The sequence below is a fragment of the Nicotiana sylvestris genome, chromosome 9 (genome assembly GCF_000393655.2).
Source record: "Nicotiana sylvestris chromosome 9, ASM39365v2, whole genome shotgun sequence".
NCBI lineage: Eukaryota > Viridiplantae > Streptophyta > Magnoliopsida > Solanales > Solanaceae > Nicotiana > Nicotiana sylvestris.
The window spans coordinates 126,321,429-126,347,343 of record NC_091065.1 but is presented as its reverse complement, the minus strand read 5'-3'; the positions used below and the strand labels follow the sequence as shown (position 1 = coordinate 126,347,343).

Sequence of the window (25,915 nt, the reverse complement as noted above, 5' to 3'; positions counted from 1 at the left end):
AGGTATGTGCACGTGATTTTTGCCCTACATGAAAATAACTCCTAAAAATAAACCAAAAGTAATTTTTATTGATTTTAGGAATTTTTCTTTATTTTGCATTTCATGCATTTTAAATATTTTTAAATCATAGAAAAAGTCATAAAAAATGTCATTTTTACATTTTAACTTTTAGTCTCTTAAATTAGCATTTTCCTTTAGTTTTAAGTTAATTAGTTGTTTTAATATTAAAAATAAATAAAAAAATTTAATTTCTACAAAAATAGCTTAATTTAGGTTTTTGTTTTATTAATTAAAGTAAAGAAAGAATAAAAAATAGAAGAAAAATAGAAAAAATGTTTGGTCTTGTTTATTCAAAATTGGGCCAATCCTTAAATTGACCCCAATTAATTAACCCAAAATCTGTCCAACCCAAGCCCAATCTCCCTACCCAAATACCCATTAACCTATGCCCTAATCCCTCACATAAAAGAGGACCCTTAGACAAGAGAAGGAAGGCAGCTTCCCCTGGCTACTTTCTTATTCTTCATTCTCCTCAAAGCAACAATCAGATCCGCGGCACAAGAACAAACCCCCATCCCCATCGTTTTCTCATCTCCTTGACACCACCGTTGCTTCTTCCTCAAAAAATGGTGGAAACCTAGAGAAGAAGGCTTCAGCTGTGTAACACCAAGAGACCTCACCCCTTAGAGCATAGCGTCACTTCTCATCTTCTTCTTTTTGACATAAACATATACACGCACAAAAAATGTACAAGAATGAGAGGAAAGGAACGAGAAAATAGGGGAAGGGAAAAACAAGGCTCTCATCACTCACTTCGATTTTTTAGAAGAAAACATCAGCCATTTCTAGTCTTCATTTCTTAAATAGTTGAGGTTGTCTTCGAGTCCTCCGGCATCGATTTCGATCTATGTTCACATCAAACAATTGTTGCTGTAAAAGTTTTGTTAAAGGATCATTCTGACGAGGGAAGCTATTAAGTTTGAAGTCTGTTGCTGTTTGCTAGAATTTCTTGCTGAGCTTCGTCCTTACTGTTCCTCGAGCCTTGATGTGGCTCGATTCAGTTATTTCCTTCGCTTAGCAGGTAAACACAAACGCTCTGTAATTGTTCGACCTTAAAATGATAATAAAAATTCAGTCCTTCATAAACTCCGGATGATCTTAGGTTATGAGGTGTTTTCTGTTAATACTTTATGGGAATAATGGGTATAAGTTAGTCAAATTCTTGAAGCATGAGAGCAACTACATGGAATTGGTTTAATAAATTTGAATTTGATTCCTTGTTTTAATTTTGAATCTACATTACTTATATATGCCGATTTGTTGTGTGGGTTTGAAATATGGGCATCTTTAGATTTTAAGTTATTGTTCTGCATATTGGCTTAGGAAGTGGTTTAAACTTCATGATTTGGATTCATCTTCACAGTTTGGTAGTTAAAATGTAAAGATAAGTTGTAGTAACTAAAATATACATGGTTGGAATGGTACATGGCTCTTGAACGGTGTTATATGCAATTGAACTGTTATGGAAGTAATTGAAATGGGTCACGGGAATTTTGGGTTGAATCAGTGGTACCATTAGTAAATGAAGTGGACTAGAAATCACCGTACATAGATTCTTTGTATTTGTGACTCCTTACTGTATTTTGAAAAGTGTTAATGTGATTTGTGCAAATTTTGTATGATTTGTGCTTTTTGAATTCTTGTATAAAGTACACTGCCAAGAACGTTTGGATGGATAACTTTAGACCTTTTGAAAGTTCTATGTGTTTAGGTGGTAAATGTGATGAAAAGAGGCTTAATTAAGTAAAGTGGCAAGTTCTGGTTTGAGTTAATTTTCATATTTACCAATTCAAACTTGTTGGAATAAGATTTCAGTCATGGTTTATGTCATTCTATTCTTTCAGACGTGTCTTCATATGTGAATGGCCTTTGGATTGTTTAACGATCAGTTAATTTGGCAATTGCGACAAGCAAAGAGGATAGAGCCTTTCATGTGTAATATCAAAGTAGTTTAGAAAATAATTCTTAAGTGCGTAGTTGCTTTAGTCGCGCTATTGAAAAATTACCTTCCTAAACTCGGGTGCGCATTTATGTGATCCAAATCCAAATCTCAATAATGTTAGATAAAATATGTCGAGAGTCGCGGGTGCATTTATGTGACGTGGTTCAAGACGTATTTTAAATGACGTTGCAATTTTTTCTTAAAACTAATTAAAAGCGGTTATAAAGTTTAAAATTACACAATAGGCTAAAACATGTATTAAAATTAAATAATAGGCCGATTATAACAGTTGAGCGACCGTGCTAGAACCACGGAATCTGAGAATGCCTAACACCTTCTCCCGGGTTAACAGAATTCCTTACCCGGATTTCTGTGTTTGCGGACTGTAATGCAGAATCAATCTTGTCCTCGATTTGGGATTTGAACTGGTGACTTGGGACACCATAAAATTATCCCAAGTGGCGACTCTGAATTTTAATTGGAATAAATCCCGTTTTGATTGTTACTTTAATTGGAAAAAACTCCCTTATACACCCTTCTCGGGGGGTGTAGTAAAAAAGGAGGTGTGACAGGAGGCTCCTTGATTGAGAGCTTTGTTGAAGGAGTTTTCCGGTTTTCAAGATCCAAATATAGCTTGTGGGGCTCATAAGTGTACGAACCCATGCCTTGCAATGCTTTCACACACTCCACATAACCTTGTTTCTCCTCATCATCGTCAAGATTGAGAAAAACGGCTTCCAAATTATCCTCAACATTCATTGTGCCACTAGCATCATCAATAATCACATCCATCACCAAATCCATGAACGAACAAACTTCATTGCTATTCGGTTGCCTCATAGATTTGCACACATGGAAGACCACCTTTTCATTACCCACTCGGATAGTGAGCTCACCGGCTTCCACATCAACAAGAACCTTCCCTGTAGCAAGAAAAGGTCTACCCAAAAATGATAGGCACCTCATAGTCCACTTCACAATCAAGAATCACAAAGTCTGCTAGGAGGATGAACTTGTCAGCTCAAACCAACACATCATCAATAATGCCCAAAGGTCTCTTCATTGTACGATCCACCATTTGCAACCTCATAGATGTGGGTCTTGGTTGCCCAATCCCCAAAGTTTTGAACACCGAATAGGGTATCAAGTTGATACTCTCCCCAAGATCACATAATGCTTTGGCAAAGTTGGCACTCCCAGTAGTGTAAGGGATTGTGAAAGCGCCCTGATCTTCCAACTTAGGAGCCATTGAGTGGACAATTTCACTCACTTGATGTGTCATCTTAATTATTTCACAATTCATCGAACTCTTTTTGTTTACCAAGTCCTTCATGAATTTTGCATTCTCGGCATTTGTTCCAAGGCCTCAACCAACGGCACATTAATAGACACTCTTCATCATATCAATAAACATTTTGAATTGGTTCTCACTCTTTTGCTTTGCAAGCCTTTGAGAGTATGGAAGAGGAGGCCTTGGCATTGGTGCCTTAGCTTTCGGCACTACCGGATCCGACATGTCAATCACGTGTTCCCTATATGGGTTTACTTCTTGCGTCTCCTCCGCATTTTCATCAATATCAATTCTCACTTCTTCATCAACTTGAACCACATTGCTTGGAATTTCATCTTCTTAAACCACAACATCTTCATCCACAATTCTTCTTTGATTTGAGGTGGTTGCATCTCCACCTTTTCCAATTCTTGTATTCATGGCCATAGCATATCCCGTATTATTCCCACCCTTCAGGTTCACTACCGTATCACTAGGTAGTGCCCCTATAGGACGAGTGTTGAAAGCTTGCGAGATTTGGCCTAATTGAACTTCCAAATTGTGAATAGAAGTGTTGCGAGAGGCTAGTTGAGCATCAGAGTCAGCAATCTTCTCCATCATCTATTTAAACATGTTCTCAATTCAACCCATCTCATTGTTAGAAGAGCTCAGACCTTGAGAAGGATAGGGAGGTGGATTTCTTGGTTGTTGGAACATCGGTGGCCTTTGAAAACCCGACCCCCGGTTGTTGTTGTTGTTCCACCTTCCTTGGCTATTGCCTCCCCAATTGCTTTGATTGTTGCCACCCCAATTGCCTTGATGGTTACCTCCCCAATTGCCTTGGTTACCTTGATTATTCCAATTGCCTTGATTATTGTACCACCACTCCAATTGCCTGTGGCCTTGGTTGTTCCAATTTCCTTGATTTCCTTGCGGCCACCATTGTTGTTGATTTTGTCCTTGAGTGTTGTTTCTTTGGCCTTGATAATTATTGACATATTGAACTTCTTTTTCTTGTTCATTGAATGAATCACCTTGATCATAACCACTATCAACTTGCATGAATTGTTCCGGACGACTGTGCATTCGTTGACCTTGTTGCCGTCTCTTGTTTATTATCATATTCAACCTTTCATCACATTCACTTGTTTCAGCCCCTTGAGCTTGTTAAAGCTGAGTTTTGGCCAATTAGTTCATTGTAGTTGTCAACTCGGCAATAGCTTGCCCATGATCATGTAGTTCCTAGTGTAGGTGAATGACATTTGGGTCACCTTGAGGAACATTGGCTCTACTTTGCCATGCCGATGAGGTATCCACCATCTCATCAAGATTTTCAAAAGCTTTGGCATAAGGTGTGTTCATGAAGTTCCTACCGGCAAGTTGATTTACGACACATTGATTTGTTGTGTTGATCCCCCTGTAGAAGGTTTGTTGAATCATGGCCTCAGTCATATCATTATTCGGGCACTCTTTAACCATGGTACGATATCTTTCCCAAATCTCGTGCAATGGCTCATTGGGTTCTTGCTTGAACGTGAGAATCTCATCCCGAAGTGTCGCCATATGTCCCCGAGAGAAGAATTTGGCAATGATTTTTTTCGCCAACTCATCCCATGTATGGATGGAATGATTGCCCAATCTCTCTAACCAATCCAATGCCTTTCCCTCTAGAGAAAATAGAAATAGCCTCAATCGCAGTGCGTCCTCAGAGACATTGGTTTGCTTGCTCCCCCAACAAGTATCGACGAACCCTTTGAGATGCTTGTAAGCATTTTGACTTGGATCCCCGGTGAAGAATCCGCATTGCTCAAGTAGTGTAAGCATCACATTTGTGATTCGGAAGTTGCCCGCCCTAATGCGGGGCGGGAATATAACACTTGCATAACCCCTGTTCGGCAATAAAACAAGCTCTAAATCAAATATCCATTCGGTACCCACACAAGGGTTAGGCCACACCCTAGCTAGAAATTTAGTAACTCAGGAAAAATGAAGAAATTAAGATAGAATGCATATTGATTATGGAAAGAAAATTGGATGTTTAGAAGCTAATGTAGTACAATATTACTCAAAATAGTAAAGAAAAACGGCTCAGGTGCTCTACACTGATACCACTTACCCTAAAAATGACAAAAAGATCTATTTATACTAAGCTAAAAATATCTGATTAAACTACCCTTGCGGAGGTTGTGCAACCGCACAATTATGTTTGCGGTCCGCACAATGGGACTTGGCTTGACAGGTTCTAGTTCTGCGGCCACATAATTCTGGATTGCGGCCACACTCATTCAACTTCTGTGGACCACACATTTATGAGTGCGGCTGCACTCTTGATTATGCGGCCACATAAAAATGGTGTTGTTCGCATATCTTCTTGAACTTGAAATCCCATCTCTCTAATCTTTGTCTTCTGCGGTCGCACCAGAATTGTGCGGTCCGCACTTTGCATGTGATTTCTTGTTAGATGTCTTCTTCATTATCTACGACCACACTCAATATTGTGCGGTCCACACAATGCCCTTTTTTGCCTTATTTCTGTCCTTATCCAAAATTACTCCTTCTTGAGTTGATTTTTATCTCTTTAGCTTATGTTCTAATACTCCTGCAAGCAAGCACATTTCAATAGTATTCGGGAATGCCTTTAAGCAATTTTGAGCTAAAACGAAAGTCAAAGAGTGTAAATAAGTAGTTAAATCCCTACTTATCAACTATGCATATGCGATCACCCTACCATCCTGCATCAATACTACACCGAGCCCAATACGAGATGCATCACAATACACCGTGTAAGATCCTAAAATTATGGCCAACACCAACACTGGTGTCGTGGTCAAAGCAATCTTATGCTTTTGAAAGCTCAACTCGCACTTGTCCGACCATCTAAACGGGCACCCTTCTGGGTCAATCTGGTCAATGGGGCTGCTATATGTGAAAACTCGTCCACGAACTGACGGTAATAACCCACCAAACCTAGGAAAATTCAGATTTTTGTAGCTGAAGTAGGTCTAGGCCAGTTTTGAACTGCCTCAATCTTCTTAAGATCCACCTTTATGCCCTCTGCCGATAATACGTACCCCAAAAAGGCGACTGAGTCTAACAAAAACTCATACTTTGAAAATTTGGCATACAAGTGGCTATCTCTCAGAGTTTGAAGTACAATCTGAAGACGTTGGTCGTGCTCCTTTGGACTGCGGGAATAGATCAAGATATCATTAGTGAATACAATCACAAAGGAATCCAAGTAGGGCTTGAACACCCGGTTCATCATATCCATAAATGTTTTTAGGGCATTTGTCAATCCAAATGACATCACTAGAAACTCATAATGCCCATACCGAGTCCGAAAAATTGTATTAGGGACATCAGATGCCCTAATCATCAACTGATGGTAGCCAGACCTCAAATCAATCTTCATTTTTATTTGAGGTACGCAGTTCACCTTGCACTTCTGAAGGGCAGTACATTGTGAGTTGGGCACGCAAGTTGAGTTGAGCATAATGTTTCATCCCAGGCGGACGAACAATTTGAGCGCACTATTCATATATTGGAGGATATGCTTCGCGCTTGTGTTATAGACTTCAGGGGTTCTTGGGATTAGTTCTTTCCACTTGCGGAGATTGCCTACAACAACAACTACATGTCAAGCATTCAGATGGCTCTCTATGAAATATTATACGAGAGGCGGTGTCGTTCCCCAATTGGATGGTTTGAGCCGGGGGAGACTCGATTGTTGGGTATAGATTTGGTACAGGATGCCTTGGATAAGGTCAAGATTATTCAGGATCAACTTTGCACAACTCTGTCTAGGCAGAAAAGTTATGCCAACCATCGAGTTCATAATGTTGCATTAATGGTTGGAGATAGGGTATTTCTTTGGGTTTCACCCATGAAGCGTGTGATGAGGTTCGTAAAGAAGGGCAAGTTGAACCCTAGGTATATCGGAACCTTTGAAATTCTTGAGAGAATGGGTGAGGTGGCCTACAAGTTGGCATTGCCAACTAGTTTATAAGCAGTCAATCCGGTGTTCCATGTGTCTATGCTCCAGAAGTATTACGGTGATCCGTCCCATGTGTTAGATTTCAGCTCAGTCCAACTGGACAAGGATTTGACTTATGAGGAGAAGCCGGTGGCTATTCTAGCCCGGCAGGTGCGGTAGTTGAGGTCCAAAAGTTACCCTTCAGTTCAAGTGTAGTGGAGAGGTCAGCCGGTCAAGGCAGCCACTTGGGAGTACGAGTCATACATACGGAGTAGATATCCAAGCCTTTTCACCGGTCCATGTACTTTTTTATATCCGTTCGAGGACGAACGTTTGTTTTAGAAGTGGAGAATGTGATGACCCGAAATGTCATCTAGAGATTTAACCCTTAATTTTGTGTTTCGAAACCTCAAATAGCCCTCTTTATCCTTCCTCGATTTGCGGGCATAGTTCGTATCTTTTTACGGAAGGCTTTATTGTGAAAAATTGATTAAAACGTGAATTTGTGCCTTAAAAATTTATTTGAGTTGACTTGTTCAACATTTTGAGCAAACATACCTAGATCCGTATTTTATCGATCCTAGTGGGTCCATATTATGATTTGGGACTTGAGCATATGCCCGAAATCAAATTCGAAGGTCCCTAGCTTGAGTTATCGCAACTTGTTAAAAATTTGAAATTAAAGGTTTAAAGAATTTATAAATTTGACCGAAGTTTGACTTTGTTTATACGGGGTCCAAATTCTGGTTGCGAAACTTTGTCTAGGTTCATTACTATATTTACAACTTGTCTGCAAAATTTGGTGCAAAACGGAGTTAGTTTGACGTGATTCGGACGTCCGGTTGTTAAAATGAAAGTTCTTAAGTTTGTTTGAAAGTTTCATTCAATTTGGTGTCCGATTTGTAGTTTTAGATGTTATTTTGGTATTTTGATCGCCTGAGCGAGTTGGTATGATATTTTTGGGCTTGTGTGAATGTTTGGTATGGAGCCTCGAGGGCTCAGGTGAGTTTCGAATAGGCTTCAAAGTGGTTTGGACTTAAGAAAATGGCTGGTGAGGATCTGGTTCTGGTGTAGCCTCTAATCTCGCATTTGCGAGGTCAATGCTCACATTTGCAAACTATCAAGACTCCTTTCAGGTTTGTATTTGCGAACCCATTCCTCATATTTGCGTAGAATGGCTGGGTAACAAGGGATCGCATTTGCGATCGATAGGTCGCATTTGCGGAGGGCCAGAATTTGCGTTTGCGAACAAATCATCGTATGCGATGATAGCAGAGATGGAGTTTCTTCGCAATTGCAAAGTATGTATGGCATTTGCGGTGTTCGCAATTGCAACATCTGCGCCTGGTCAAAAGCTGAGTGAGACGGGATTTTTTCCCAATCTTTCAAATTCTCAACCCTAAACACCTTAGAGGTGATTTTCCCAAGAGTTATTCTTCCTAATTTCTTTGGTAAGTGACCTTAATATATTTTCTTCCAATTACCCATTACATTCATCATTAAATTTAGGATTTCCATGATAGAAATTATGGATTTGGGTAGAATTATGGATTTTTTAAAATTGAAATTTAGACCTCGCATTGAGGTCAGATTTCGAAACTAATCACATAACTAGGCTCGGGAATGAATGGGTAATCATGTTTTGGTCTTAATTTCCGATTTTGACCAAGTGGGCTGGGGGTTTACTTTATTGGCTTTTTCAATAATGACCTAAATTGAATTTTTTCATTCGTGAGTAGTTTCTAAAACTTGTTTTGAATCGTTTGGTCAATAATGTGTTAGATTCGGTTGTACTCATACTACACTCTGCACTTCTTGTGCAGATTTTGGAGTCGGTCCCATTGATGGTCATTAGCATGCTCGAGTTGGCTATCAATGTGGAGACTTGAGGTACGGTTGCTCGGTGTTCGCAACCCTAAAGTCCCCTTCCACTTTATCTTAACTGTGTATTTTTCTTTCAGACAGATTTACTTTTATTCAGATCTTTATCTGTAGTATTCTAGTAGCTCGTGCACTTGCGACACCAGATTCAGGCTGTATTATAGATTTCTGTTGTTATGTTTTCCCCTCTTTACTTCATAGTTATTTCAGCTATTGCGGTTTCTTCATTATTATTTAATTTGAACTATTAAAAATAGACAAATACTCTTAACGTTGGCTTGCCTAACAAGTGAAATGTTAGGCGCCATCACGGTCCCGAATGTAAAAATTCTGGGTCGTGACAATTCATGAAACAGATAAACCTGCCTTTACATTGTACTTTTTTGAGAATGATATATTGTTTGTACATTACTGTAAATTGTGATTATTTGTATATAAGAGTCCACATCGGATACATCTAATCTGCGTCCTGTTACCTTGAACGTCGTCCCAATGAAAGGTTTGCACAAACTTTGTATTACAATAATGTCCACCATACGTATGCCTTGGTGTTTCCTTTTTCATATTCAGTTCATATGCGGGCCAGAAAGGTGTGTCTGGCCACTAAAGAGCAACGAAGTGAGTATGTTGCTCTAAAAAAAGGTTCCGAACTACCAATACTGTCGTGCAAAGAAGTTCGAATATGAACCTCCATGATTTAGCTGTAATAGTGGTTTAATAAGGTTGACATCTCATAAAATGCCAACTAAATTATCAGAGTTATAATTTGGAAATACTGAAGAATCTGAACACTTTCGAACTTATATTAGAACATACAACAATATGTTTGCATTTACTCCACTTGATGTCAGGAATGATAAAGATCTAGCGATAAGAAATTGCGGTATCTGCACATTTAGAGTCCAGGGACAGATGTATCATTTTATAGATGATTTAGTTCCTTCCAATGAAAAACCTAGGAATTTACAGTTGTACTTCTACGATCATGATAATGAATTAGCAAATAGGATGGCTTGTTCAACAAGAATTAATGAATTAACAATAAAAAAAGTTGATGGACATATTGAAGGTAAATCTATACACTATTTTCCTAAAATCTCTCTTAAATGTTCCCCAATTATCTGATTTCTATATTGCTCTTAAATGTAACTCAACCTTAGATCAACGAACATATAACTTACCCAGTGCATCAGAGATTCGGTGTTATGGCTATAAGAAAATCCTAGAGACACATCTGCACCACTGTCACGATCCGGACTTCCCACCCTCGGGAGTCGTGATGGCGTTTACTCGTGAAAGCTAGGCAAGCCAACCATTTAGATTCTACATATTAACAATCGACCCAAACATGTGTAAGCAGTAATTAAAGCTAAATAAAGAAAAGCGCGGAAGAGTTATAACAAAAATCCAAATACTCCAATACATGTCTACCCATGAATCTGGTGTCACAATCTCACAAATATCTATGAATTTCTACAAATACTGGTCTGAAAAGAAAAGTACAACTTTTCTCGGAATAAAAGAGACAGTGGAAAGCTAAAACAAGGAAGGGGGGAATTTAGGCTCTGCGAATGCCAGCAGATCTACCTTGGTCTCCCTGGACTGAAGGCAGCTACCTCAGCTACTCACCGGGTCCGGTACCGAAATCTATGCAAAAGAGTGCAGAGTGTAGTATCATTACAACATATCTATCAATAAAAATAATGAAACAGTAACACGTGCACGACATCACCCTTCGTGCTTTTACTCTCGTCCTCACCATATGATACGGCATGACATCACCCCCCATGCGTTACCTTACATAAACATGGCACGACATCACCCTTCGTGCATTGTTCCTTACGATATCGGCACAATATCACCCTTCATGCATTAACCCTCAAATCATGGAACGACATCATCCTTCATGCATTAACACTCATAATATCGGCACGACATCATCCTTTGTGCATTACACTCACTCACAATATCATGCACGACATCACCCTTCATGATTTACACTCTTCTTCGCCCAAACAATGGAACAATATGTCCCGGCAAGGGAATCAACAATATCAACAATAACATCCCGGCAAGGGATTCAGCTATAACCAATCTCGTTTTCAACAATTACTTTACATAATGAAACTCAATTTGAGCCAATACTCAACAATAATCAATTACCAAGAACTTTCATAAGCTTTGTTCAACATTTATAATCATCAATTTGAGCATGATCGATACATAATAGAGTCACAACAATCATGATATAAGACTCATGGACATGCTTGACACCAACGTATAGATACTCGTCACCACACCTATACGTCGTACTCAATACTAACACATAGCAAATAAGACCACAACTCCTATTTTCTCAAGCTAAGGTTAGGCCAAACACTTACCTCGAATCCGCGGACAAGATTAAACCTCAACTACCGCTTTACCTCTCGGTTCCACTTCCAATTCGCTTGTATCTAGCCACAATTTACTTAATAACGTTAATAGATGCTAAATAAACCAATTATAATGCATGAAAACAGATTTCCCATTATTTTCCCCAAAAAGTCAAAAATTGACCCCGAGCCTGCTGGGTCAAAACCCGAAGTTCGAACCAAAATTCTATCACCCATTCAATCACGAACTCAAATATGTAATTAGTTTTGAAATAAGACCTCAAATTGAGGTCCATATCCCCAAAATTTGAAAACCCTAACTTCTACCCAAAACCCCCGAATTTCCATGAAAAACCCTAGATTTTGAAGTACAATCTTGTAAAATGATATTATAGATTGAAGAAAATAAGTTAGAAATCGTTTACCTATGATTTGGGGAAGAACTCTCTTCAAGAAAATCGCCTATGGGAGTTTAGGGTTTGAAAAGTTGTAAAAATGAAGAGGAATCCCATCAAAATCCCACTTAACAGGTCGCAGATGTCGCAATTGCGACAGTCAAATTCGAAACAGGCTTCACATTTGCGAACCTGTTGCATTGTCTGCTCCCCTCGCAATTGCGATAACTGGCCCTCCATGATGACTTCACAATTGCGAAGGAGGGGATCACAAATGCGATCAAGGCAGGCCTGGGTTTTATTCACAAATACAATCAAACCCTCGCAATTGCCAAGCCTGTTGGGCTCGCAATTGCGAAGCCTGACCTCGCAATTGCAAGATCAGAGCCGGCAACATCACTGAACCTGCAACAACAATTTTTCTAACTCCAAATTCACTCAGTGCCCTATCCAAAACTCACTCGAGCCCTCGAGGCTCCAAATCAAACATGCATGCAAGTCTAAAAATATCATACGAACTTGCTCGTGCAATCAAATCATCAAAATAACATCAACAACTACGAATTCAACCTCAAATTCATGAAATTCCTTAAGAACATTAAAATTTCTATTTTCTCAACTAAAGGCCCGATTTATAACAAATCAGCTTTGATTCTTACCAAATTTCACATATTCAACGTAATTATTCTTTTAAACCTATATCAGGCTCCGGAACCAAAATACGGGCCTGATACCATCAAGAACACTCATCATTTCATTTCAAAAAGCCTTTATATTTCCAGTAAACACTTTTCTTTAAAAATTCTTTTCTCGGGCTAGGGACCTCGGAATTCGATTCCGGGCATACGCTCAAGTCCCATATTTTACTACGGACCCTACGGGACTGTCAAGTCACGGTTCCGAGTCCGTTTACCAAGAATGTTGACCAAAGTCAACTTTAATAAATTTCAAAGGCCAATATCATCATTTTTCTTAAATTTCACATAAAAGCTTTCCGGAAACACGTCCAAACTATTCACGCAAATCGAGGTAAGACAAAAAGAGGTTTTCAAGGCCTAGGGATGCAAATTTGACTTCTAAAACAAAAGATGACCTTTAGGATCAACACATTTTCCACCTCCAAAACAATCATTCATCCTCGAATGGACATAGAAAAGTACCTAAGTCGGTAAAAAGATGAGGATATCGGCTCCGCATATCGGACTCGGTCTCTCAGGTCGCTGCCTCAACAGGCTAACCTCTCAATTGCACACGAACTGAAGGGAAATTCTTCGATCTCAACTGACGAACTTGCCGGTCTAGAATAGCTACCGGCTCCTCCTTATAGGTCAAGTCCTTGTCCAACTTGTCAGTGCTGAAGTCTAACACGTGGGATGGATCGCCGTGATACTTCCAAAGCATGGACACATGAAACACTGGGTGCACAACTGATAAACTCGGCGGCAACGCAAGTCTTTAAGCCACCTCTCCCACTCGATCAAGAATCTCAAAAGGACTGATGAACCTAGGGCTTAGCTTACCCTTCTTCCCAAATCTCATCACGCCCTTCATGGGTGATACTCGAAGCAATACTCGCTCTCTGACCATGAATGCCACATCGCGAACCTTACGGTCGGCATAACTCTTTTGTCTGGACTGAGTTGTATGAAGCCTATCCTAAATGATCTTAACCTTATCCAAGGCATCCTGTACTAGATCTGTACCCAACAACCGAGCCTCTCCCGGCTCGAACCATCCAATCGGCGACCGACACCGCCTACCATATAATGCCTCATAGGGAGCCATCTGGATGCTCGACTGGTAACTGTTGTTGTAGGCAAACTCTGCTAATGGCAAGAACTGATCCCACGAACCTCCAAAGTCAATAACACATACTCGGAGCATATCCTCCAAAATCTGAATAGTACGCTTGGACTGTTCGTCCGTCTGAGGATGAAATGTTGTGCTTAACTCGACCCGAGTACCCAACTCACGCTGAACTGCCCTCCAAAAATGCGAGATAAACTGTGTACCTCGATCAGAAATGATAGACAGGGGCACACCATGAAGACGAACAATCTCCACAGATATAAATCTCTACCAACCGCTCAGACGAATAGGAAATTGCCACAGGAATAAAGTGCGCTAACTTAGTCAGCCTATCCACAATAACCCATACTGCATCGAACTTCCTCTGAGTTCGTGGGAGTCCAACAACGAAGTCCATAGTGATACGCTCCCACTTCCACTCAGGAATCTCAATCTTCTAGAATAAACCACCAGGTCTCTAATGCTCGTACTTTACCTGCTGACAATTCAAACACTGAGCTACATACGCAACAATATCCTTCTTCATTCTCCTCTACCAATAATGCTACCGCAAGTCCTGATACATCTTAGTGATGCCCAGATGAATGGAATACGGGGAACTATGGGTCTCTTCTAGTATCAACTCACGATGTCTATCCATATTAGGCACACAAATACGACCATGCATCCTCAAAACTTCATCATCTCCAATTGTAACCTGCTTGGCACCCCCGTGTTGCACCGTGTCCTTAAGGACAAACAAATGAGGATCATCATACTGCCGATCTCGGATACGCTCAAATAATGAAGAACGAGTGACTGTGCAACCTAGCACACGGCTGGGCTCAGAAACATCCAACCTCACGAACTGATTGGCTAAAGCCTGAACATCCAAAGCAAGAGGTCTATCACCGACCGGAATATATGTAAGGCTGCCTATACTGGCTGACTTCCTAGTCAAAGCATCGACCACTACATTGGCCTTCCCTGGATGATACAAGTTGGTGATATCATAGTCTTTCAATAGCTCTAACCACCTTCTCTGCCTCAAATTTAGCTCCTTTTGCTTGAACAAGTATTGCAAACTCTTGTGATCCGTGAACACCTCATACGACACGCCATATAAATAATGCCTCCAAATTTTCAGCGCGTGAACAATGGCTGCTAGCTCCAAATCATGAACTGGATCATTCTTCTCATGGGTCTTTAACTGCTTCGAAGCATATGCAATAACCTTACCATTCTACATCAGTACTGCACCAAGTCCAATACGAGATGCATCACAATACACTGTATATGGCCCTGAATCTGTAGGAAATACCAACAGTAGCGCCGTAGTCAAAGCTGTCTTGAGCTTCTGAAAGCTCGCCTCACACTCGTCCGACCACCTGAAGTGGACACCCTTATGGGTCAACCTGGTCATCGGGGTTGCAATAGATGAAAATCCCTCCACAAACCGACGGTAATAGTCTGCCAAACCCAAGAAACTCTGGATCTCTGTAGCTGATGCGGGTCTAGGCTAGTCCTTGACTGCCTCAATCTTCTTAGGGTCCACCTGAATACCCTCTGCTGATACAACATGACCCAAGAATGCAACTGAACTCAACCAAAACTCACATTTCGAAAACTTAGCATATAACTGACTGTCATCAGAGTCTGGAGAACAACTCGAAGATGCTGCTCATGTTCCTCCCGACTGCGGGAATAGATCAAAATATCATCAATGAAGATAATCACGACGGAATCCAAATAAGGCTTGAACACTCAGTTTATCAAATTTATGAAAGTTGTTGGGGCATTTGTCAACCCAAATGACATTATTAAGAACTCATAATGCTCGTACCGAGTGCGAAAAGCTGTCTTAGGGACATCAGATGCCCTAATTGTCAACTGATAGTAGCCAGATCTTAAATCAATCTTTGAAAACACTTTGGCACCCTGAAGCTGATCAAACAAATCATCAATCATCAGCAATGGATACTTATTCTTGATTGTGACCTTGTTCAGCTACCGATAATCTATGCATATCCTCATCGATCTGTCCTTCTTCTTAACAAAAAACACTGACGCACCCCAAGGAGAGACACTAGGTCTAATAAAGCCTTTATCGAGCAAGTCTTATAACTGTTCTTTCAATTCTTTCAACTCTAGCGGGGCCATACGATATGGTGGGATAGAAATGGGCTGAGTGCTCCGAGCCAAATAAATGCAAAAGTCAATATCCCTGTCGGGTGGCATCCCCGACGGGTTTGAAGGAAACATCTCTGGAAACTCACGAACAACGGGCACATAATCCATAGAAGGAACCTCAGCACTAGAATCGCGAACATACGCCAAATAGGCCAGGCATCCCTTATCAACTATATGCCGATCCTTCATATATGAGATAACCCTGCTTGTAGAATGACCAAGAGTCCCTCTCTACTCCAAACAAGGCAACTCCGGCAATGATAAGGTCATGATCTTGGTGAGACAGTCCAATACAGCATGATAAGTAGATCACCAGTCCATCCCTAAAATGACAACGGAGTCTACCGTATCGAGAAGTAGAAGATCTACACGGGTCTCAAGACCCCCAATAATAACCACACACGAGCGATAGACTCGATCTATAACAATAGAATCACCCACTGGTGTAGACACATATACAGGTGCACTCAAAGAATCACGAGGCACAACTAGATAATGGGCAAAATAAGATGATATTAGGAATATTTAGATCCCGGATCAAATAGAATTGAAGCATATTTACTACAAACTAAAACCGTGCCTGTGATAACTGCATCAAAGGCCTCAGCCTCAGGTCTGGCTGGAATAGCATAACATCGGGGCTGGGCCCCACCACTCTGAACTACATCCCAAGAATGGCCTCCTGCTGGCTGGCCTCCACCTCTAGCTACCTAACCTCCACCTCTAACGGCCTGACCTCCAACTCTAACACCTTGACCCTACCTCTGGCTGGCTGAACGGGCGATGGAACACTCGGTGCCTGAACCATGGCACGGGAACCCTGATGCTTCTTGGTGCTCGGTGCTCGAGGGCAAAATATAGCAATATGTCTCGTGTCACCACAAGTATAACAAGCTCTTGGCTACTGGGACTGCTGACCCTGACGGCCTGAGTGACCACCTTGAAAACTCTGGAGCAGAGGTGCACTAATAGGAGTTGGTGGTACACTGTAGTGCAACTGATCAGAATACTGCATACGAGAACCACAGCTACTTGGAGCACCGTGAGAAGCCTGAAGTGCTGAATGAAATGGTTTGGGAGAATGACCCCTACCAAAAGAATCCCTGCCTCCAGATGAAGCACCACTGAACCTGCCAGAATGACGAGGCCTCTTGTCAGACCCCTGACCTCTCCCCTGCAATAGAACCATCTCAACTCTCCTGGCCACATTGGATGCATCCTGGAAAAAAATCTCGCTCCCCGTCTCCTTAGCCATCTACAATCGAATTGGCTGGGAGAGTCCCTCAATGAACCTCCTCACCTTGTCTCTTTCGGTGGGAAGTATGATAAGAGCATGACGGGCCAAGGCAGTGAATCTGGTCTCGTACTGAGTGACGGTCATAGAACCCTGCTGGAGACATTCAAACTACCTTCGATAGCTATCTCTCTAAGTTATAGGTAGAAACTTCTCCAGAAATAGATGAGAACTGATCCAAAGTCAAAGACGGTGACCCAGCTGGTCTAGCCAAACAATAATCCCTCCACCAAGTTTTGGCGGAACATGATAGACGAAAAGCAGCAAAGTCGACCCCATTGGTCTCCACTATCCCCATGTTCCATAGAACCTCATGACAGCTGTCCAAATAGTCATGGGGATCCTCTGAAGATGTACCACTATAAGTAGTAGTGAAGATCTTGGTGAACCCGTCTAACCTACACAAAGCATCAACAGATATAGCTGCTCCATCACCGGTCTGAGCTACCACACCCGGCTGAACTACTCCAACTGACTGAGCTACTGGAGTCTGTAACTAAGGAACCACCTAATCCGGAGTGCAAGTAGTGGGAGTTTGTGCTCATCCCCCAGCATGAGAGACGGCTGGTGCTACAGAAAGTAAGCCTACTTGGGCGACACTCTCCATAAGGCCCACTAGACGGACCAGAGCATCCTGGAGTACCAGAGTAACGATGAACCACTCTGGGACCTAAGCTGGTCCTGCTGGAACGGTCTGGGCTGGAGCTTTCTTTTTAAACTCTACTTGAGGCTCCGCCACTGGTGCTGCTACTCTGGGCTGAGCCCTGCCCCTACCTCGGCCTCTAGCATAGTGTCGTCCTCTACCCCGCGTAGGAGCTTCCACTAGGGGCTCGGGCTGCTGATCAGTGGATAAAGCGGTACGTGTCCTCACCATCTGCGAAAGAACAGAGTGAAGTTCAATTAGCATTGAGAAGTCAAATCACACGGCAGAGAAGAATAAATGTGAAGCTATTCCTAAACTCTGTAGCCTCTAGGGGATAAGCACAGACATCTCCATACCGATCCCTCAGACTCTACCTAGCTTGTTCGTGAATCGTGAGACCTAAGCAACCTAGAGCTCTTAAACCAACTTGTCATGATCTGGACTTCCCACCTTCGGGAGTCATGATGGCGTCTACTCATGAAAGCTAGGCAAGCCAACCAGTTAGATTCTACACATTAACAATCGACCCAAACAAGTGTAAACAGTAATTAAAGCTAAATAAAGAAAAGCGCAGAAGAGTTATTAACAAAAATCCAAATACTCCAATACATGTATACCCATGAATCTGGTGTCACAATCTCACGAACATCTACGAATTTCTACAAATACTGGTCTGAAAAAAAAAGTACAATTGTTCTCGGAATAAAAGAGACAACGGAAAGCTAAAATAGGGAAGGGGACTTTAGGCTCTGCAAACGCCAGGAGATCTACCTTGGTTTCCCTAAACTGAAGGTAGCTACATCAGCTGCTCACCGGGTCCAGTACCGAAATCTGCACAAAAGAGCACATAGTGTAGTATCAGTACAACCGACACCATGTACTGGTAAATGTCGAGCCTAACCTCGGCGAAGTAGTGACAAGGCTAGGACACGACAACCACATATACCTGTGCAGTTAAATCACATACGAATAGAATCATAATAACAAAAATCAACAGAATAAGATGGGAAGGGGACATGCTGTGGGGAATGTCAGATCTTAACAGTACCCAATAAAGAAGTGTCAATAAAGAAGCATAATGAACAACATATCTATCAATAAAAATAATGAAACGGTAACACGTGCACGACATCACCCTTTGTGCTTTTACTCTCGTCCTCACCATAGGATACGGTACGACATCACCCTTCATACGTTACCTCACATAATCATGGCACGGTATCAACCTTCATGCATTATTCCTCAAAATATCGACACGGTATCACCCTTCGTGCATTAACCCTCAAATCATGGCACGGTATCATCCTTCGTACATTAATACTCATAATATCAGCATGGCATCACCCTTCGTGCATTACACTCACTCACAATATCATGCATGACATCACCCTTCGTGCTTTACACTCTTCCTCGCCCAAACAATGGAACAATATGTCCCGGCAAGGGAATCAACAATATCAATAATAACATCCCGACAAGGGATTCAACAATATCAACAATAACATGCCCGCAAGGGATTTAGCTATAATCAATCCCGTTTTCAATAATTACTTTACATAATGAAACTCAACTTGAGCCAATACTCAACAATAATCAATTACCAAGAACTTTCATAAGCTTTGTTCCACATTTATAATCATCAATTTGACCATGATCGATGCATAATAGAGTCACAACAATCATGATATAAGACTCACGGGCATGCTTGACACCAACGTATAGATACTCATCACCACACCTGTACGTCGTACTCGATACTAACACATCGCAAATAAGACCACAACTCATATTCTCTCAAGGTAAGTGTTTGGCAACAATCATGATATAAGACTCACGGGCATGCTTGACACCAACGTATAGATACTCATCACCACACCTGTACGTCGTACTCGATACTAACACATCGCAAATAAGACCACAACTCATATTCTCTCAAGCTAAGGTTAGGCCAAACACTTACCTCGAATCCTCGGACAAGATTAAGCCTCAACTATCGATTTACCTCTCGGTTCTACTTCCAATTTGCTTGTATCTAGCCACAGTTTACTTAATAACGTTAATAAATGCTAAATAAACCAATTCTAATGCATGAAAATAGATTTTCCATTATTTTCCCCAAAAAGTCAAAAATTGACCTCGGGCCCGCTTGGTCAAAACCCGAAGTTCGAACCAAAACCCGATCACCCATTCACTCACGAACTCAAATATGTAATTAATTTTGAAATCGAACCTCAAATTGAGGTCCAAATCCCCAAAATTTAAAAACCCTAACTTCTACCCAAAACCCCCCAATTTCCCATGAAAAACCCTAGATTTTGAAGTGAAATCATGTAAAAAAATGTTATACATTGAAGAAAATAAGTTAAAAACGTTTACCTATGATTTGGAGAAGAACTCTCTTCAAGAAAATCGCCTATGGGAGTTTAGGGTTTGAAAAGTTGTAAAAATGAAGAGGAATCCCGTCAAAATCCCACTTAAAAGGTCGCAGATGTCGCAATTTCGAAGCTCGCAAATGTGAAACAACCTTTGTATTTGCGAACCTGTTGCATTGTCTGCTCCCCTCGCAATTGCGAACAATTAGTCGCAATTGCAATTAGTCAACTTTAATCAATTTCAAAGGCCAATATCATCATTTTTTTAAATTTCACATAAAAGCTTTTCGAAAACGTGTCCGAACTGCGCACACAAATCGAGGTGAGACAAAAGGAGGTTTTCAAGGCCTCGGGGCGTAGATTTAACTTCTAAAATAAAATATGACCTTTAGGGTCATCACAACCACATATTCGAATTTATACCCACAATAATAGAGTTCAGTTAGTACAGTATTATTGTGGATGTTACGATCAGTTGTATTATCCGTTATTATTTCCCTTCGATGAAAATGAATGCCATTATAGAATCAAAAAATTTATTCAGACAAATAAGGTGATGAAACATAGAGCTTACTATGAACATGAACAGTTGCCCAGTATATCAAACATGTGTTCAGTTGATGGATTTCTTGATATGGAAGATGAATCACTACAAAAGGAAAACAAAAAAGAGATACATTGTCATGTCGAGAGTATTATTGTTAAATTTCAAATAAGAGATAATGAAACAAATGAAATGCTACATCGTGGAAGAATATTCCAACAATTTATAGTAGATGTATATATAAATCTTGAAACACAAAGATTAGACTTCTTCTCATTTTATCCAAATTTATTTAGAATTGAAATCTTGCAAGGACTCCCTGATATTGTAAAATGTGGTGAAAGGAAGAAAATGTTCCTCCCTGTTACATGGGGACAAAGGGACATGGGCAAATGATTCATCAATGCTATCGCATTGGTACAATATTTTGGAAAACCTGATTTCTTTATAACAATGACATGCAATCCTTCTTGGCTAGAAATAAAAGAACATTTGTCATTGGCTGATGAGGTACGGAACATACCTGATTTAGTTAGTAGAGTTTTCAGAGCAAAGGTAGAAGAGTTAAAGACAAATATATTAAAAACACAAATTTTTGGAAGAGTTACAGGATTTATGTATACTATAGAATTCCAAAAATGTGGTCTTCCACATATTCATTTCCTTATTATACTTGCTGATGAACAGAAATTATTGATTCCAGAATCTTATGATAAATTTGTTTGTACAGAATTGCTTGATTCAAAAATATATCGCGGTCTATATTCACTATGTTATTAAATATATGATGCATGGTCCTTGTGAAAAGTTAAATCCTACAAATATTTGCATGAAAAATAATAACTGCAAACTCAAGTATCCAAAAGATTTTGCTGAACAAACATCAAAAGGGAAGAATTCATATCCAATATACAGAAGAAGAAGAAGAAGAACCAGGGAAACTGTAGAAATAAGAGGTCGGTTTCTAGATAATTCTTGGGTAGTTTCATATAATCCATTTTTTCTATGCATGTATAATTGTCATATGAATGTTAAAAAAATTTGATATCAAGGTAGTGAAATATATTTGCAAAGAACACGATAAAATTACATTTCAAATACATGATAGTGATACAGATATAGACATAGATAAAATAAAAGAATATCAATCTGCTAAAAAGGAATGACAATATCTATGATCTCTTCCTTTATTTCCTCTGATTTTGCAATATTCCATATCTTGTTGTAATCCCTAATTTTCTGTAATCTTCTTATTCTTTTGATTTATTTTCCTTTGTATTATTGAGCAGTCCTGCTCCTCCTTATATATATAAAGATGATCATGGTGAATACACTACAACAGCCTTTGCAAATCCTTTAGTCTCTTTACGGCATTAGAGCTTTCTCATACTCTAACAAGTTTTCGATCCTATCATCTTTCTTCCCTGTTAGTCCACCATGTCCAGTAACTCGAACTCTGGTGACATTATTGTTGCGCAAACTCCAGCCAATCCAACCACCAATAACCAAAACTAAGGCACCTACCCCTTGTTGACCGCTCAAACAGTCATGAATTCGTTAAGTCAAGGAAATTAAACCAATTTGTTTCCATCAACCAACCCACTTAGTTGCCTATACGGCTTACTGGTTGCACCAACGATATTACTTTGAAAACTCAATTCGATGCTCTTTGCCTTAACTACGATATGCTCTCATATATTGATGGTACCCTTCCATGTCCACCTTCAACTGATCCAACTTATCAAACATGGAGGCGACAAGACAACCTTCTTCGTCATGTTATTATATCATCTGTTGGTCCTACCATAGCCCCTATAATTGCATCTGTACCTTTAGCACATGTCACTTGGACCAAATTAGCACAGCAATACGCCAACAAAAGTCAGACATGATTTACAGTCTCCGTGACACTCTTAGTCTCCTTGTAAAAGGCACCAAACCCATTTATCAGTATCTCAATGATATTCAAGCTGTCTCAGAAGAACTCGACATTGCTGGCTCTCCTATCAGAAATGATGAACTTGTCATCAAAGTTCTAAACGGTATTGGACCATAATATGATGCTATTAGCTCTGCTATCTGTGCTAGTGAAAACCCCATCACCTATGAGGAGCTTTTTGAGAAACTCACCAGTCGATAACTATTCCATCTTCACACACCAAAGCCTAATATTCAACCCCTTACTACTCAGTTCAATCAGCTTCAACACAAATCAACAATCAGCAACACCAGAATAACTACCGGTACAACCAATTTGATGGTAATTGGTCCCGCCCTCAAAACAACCCAATTCAGGCAGAAACAACAACACTCACTGAAACTCTAACAACAACTGGCGCTCTCAGAACTCCAACAATCAAACCAGTGTTTAGTGTCAACTATGTGACAAGTACGACCATATTGCTCGTTTTTGCCCCTCTCGGAGTCAAAACATGAATGAGCCATAGGCTAATTTCTCATCTTCTACATCCATCAATGCAAGTTGGGTCATGGATACTGGTGCCTCGCATCACATTACTGTCGATACTCAGAATCTGTAGGCTTACTCTGAATACACGGGCACAGATGACGTCATAGTTGGTGATGGCATTGGTATTAAAATAACCCACACAGGCCATACTACTCTCCTTACTCCATCTCATACCTTTGTACTAAAATATGTTTTATGCGCTCCATCTATTCATTGCAATCTCATTTCTATTCCTCAATTTTGTGAGCAAAATAAAACATTTGTTGAACTTTTCCCTACTTTCTTTGTTGTGAAGGATCTGAGAACCAGAGCACCTCTAGCTCAAGGGCCGAATAGGATGCGTATTTATGAGTGCACTGGCTCTTCTGAGACTCCAGCTACCTACTTCATCAATGCTGCAAATCGCCCATCTCATACACTTTGGCATCGTCGTCTTGATCATCCACATCTTAAAGTTCTTAATTCTACTGTTTCCAGATATAAGTTACCAGTTTCTCCCTCCCCTCAAAATAGTTGTGATTCTTGTCTTTGCAATAAAAGTCATCGTTTACCATTTTCAACATCCACCTTAATTAGTTCTCATCCATTATAACTTTTATATATTGATGTTTGGGGACCCTCCACAGTTCCTTCTCATAATGGTGCCCGCTTTTATGTCATTTTTGTTGATAATTTTACAAAGTATATATGGATTTTTCCACTCAAGCATAAATCCGATGTCACTGCTATATTTGTTAATTTTAAACTTTTGGTTGAAAAGTATCTTAACTCCACAATTCTCACTATATATTTAGATGTGGGTGGTGAGTATGAAGGTTTAACCAAGACATTAGTTAACACGAGCATTTAACATTTGCTTGCGCCCCCTTATACACCCCAAAGAGTTAGTACTGCTGAACGTCTGTCATCGACATATAATGGAGACCGCCTTAACCCTACCGAATCAAGCCTCCATGCCTCTTCCATGCTGGTCTTATGCTTGTCAAACTGTTTTTTTACCTAATTAAATGTATGCCCACACCTATTCTTCAAGGCAAGCCTCCATTTGAAGCCTTATTTCATGGTAATTCCAATTATTCCTCTCTTTGAATCTTTGGTTGCTTATGCTATCCGTGGTTAAAACCCTATAATAACCACAAATTGAAACCCAAGTCTCGCCCTTATGTCTTTCTTGGTTACTCTGTTACCCATCATTGTTACCAATGCCATGATCCATCTACTTCCAAAATATTTCTCTCTCGTCATGTCATATTCCTCGAAAACAGTTTTCCTTTTTGCTTCCATTCACCATGTGCTATCTCATGTTACACCACAAGAAATACATTCCTGGATTGATAACTCAACCATCAATCACCCTAAACTATCTTCGTCCTTAGCTCTTCATGTGCCTCTAACAGATGTTCCATCGGTGCCTATGCCAGCTTGTGTTTTACAGACAGAAAATATGCCACCATTATCCCAGTCATCCCCATTGGAACCAACTCCACATTTCTACATCTTCTTCTAATAACCACAACGAAGAGACAGGTCCCTCGTCCTCCGCGACCATTCCTGCCTTGAGTGACGTTGCTCCTACCTCTCCTTTGCAATAGGTAAGTTCTACTCCCTCTCAACAACCAGCTCGTGTTGTTATTCGTTCTCAGCATAATATTTTCAAACCCAAAAAGCCTACAAATTACTCTGTTTTAGTAGTTTCTATAGACACATCGGTGATTTCCCAAACTTATAAACAAGCAGTTCAACATGCTACTTGGTGTAGTGCGATGTGTGAAGAGATTGTTGCTCTTGTTAAAAATAAAACATGGACTTTAGTTCCAAAATCTCAAGCACAGAATGTAATTGGTTGCAAGTGGGTTTTTCAAATTAAACATAAACAAGATGTTACCATAGACAGATACACAGGAATATTGGTTGCCAAGGGTTTTCATCAACGTCCAGGTGTTGACTTTACTTCTACTTTCAGCCCGGTAGTCAAGCCAACTACCATTCATCTACTGTTGACGTTGTTGTCCACTTCAAATGGCCTCTCTATCAGCTCGATATGAACAATGCTTTCTTTCAGAGAGCTTTAGTCGAAGAGGTTTAAATGGATCGACCGCATGGGTTCATTAACAAGAGTTGTTTTGATTATGTGTGCAAACTTTATAAAGCAATTTATCAACTTCGTCAAGCTCCTCATGCATGGTATATAGAATTCAAGAACTTTATTACTTCTATTGGGTTTGTATGCTCACAATCAGATCCTTCTGTTATGTTTGTTCTTATATATGTGGATGATATCATACTCAGAGGATCTTCACAATCCAAGATTTTTCATGTTAATGATGCACTGGCTCATCATTTTTCTCTCAAGGACTTATCTCCTCTAACATATTTTTTTGGCATTGAAGTTTGTCGCTAATCCATAAGTCTCTATATCTCTCAAAAAAATATATAACTGATATTCTCCAGCGTTTTAACATGATGGAAGCCAAAGGAGTCCGTACACCCCTTGATTCCTTGACCATTTTGAAATTAGATGATGGATTGTCGCCTACAGATTGTAAAATGTACCACAAACTCATTGGTTCTCTTCAATATCTATCGATCACTAGGCTCGACATTGCCTTGTCTTATTAACTTCTTATCTCAAATCAAGCCATCCCATCAACATTGGCAAGCTGCAATAAGAGTTCTGCATTATCTAAAATCTATCAATCACCTTTTCTTACTCATTCA

General features: G+C 40.2%; 2 long non-coding RNA genes across 2 annotated transcripts; both read left to right on the top strand.

Moving 5' to 3' along the window:
• Positions 1-489: 489 nt before the first annotated feature.
• Positions 490-9,339, top strand: LOC138877007 (uncharacterized). The gene is made up of 2 exons (XR_011402325.1): positions 490-1,081; positions 9,069-9,339. It is a non-coding gene; the product is annotated as an uncharacterized lncRNA (long non-coding RNA).
• Positions 9,340-22,082: 12,743 nt separating this feature from the next.
• LOC138876990 (uncharacterized) lies at positions 22,083-23,766 on the top strand. The gene is made up of 2 exons (XR_011402311.1): positions 22,083-23,319; positions 23,493-23,766. It is a non-coding gene; the product is annotated as an uncharacterized lncRNA (long non-coding RNA).
• The last annotated feature ends 2,149 nt before the right edge of the window (positions 23,767-25,915 follow it).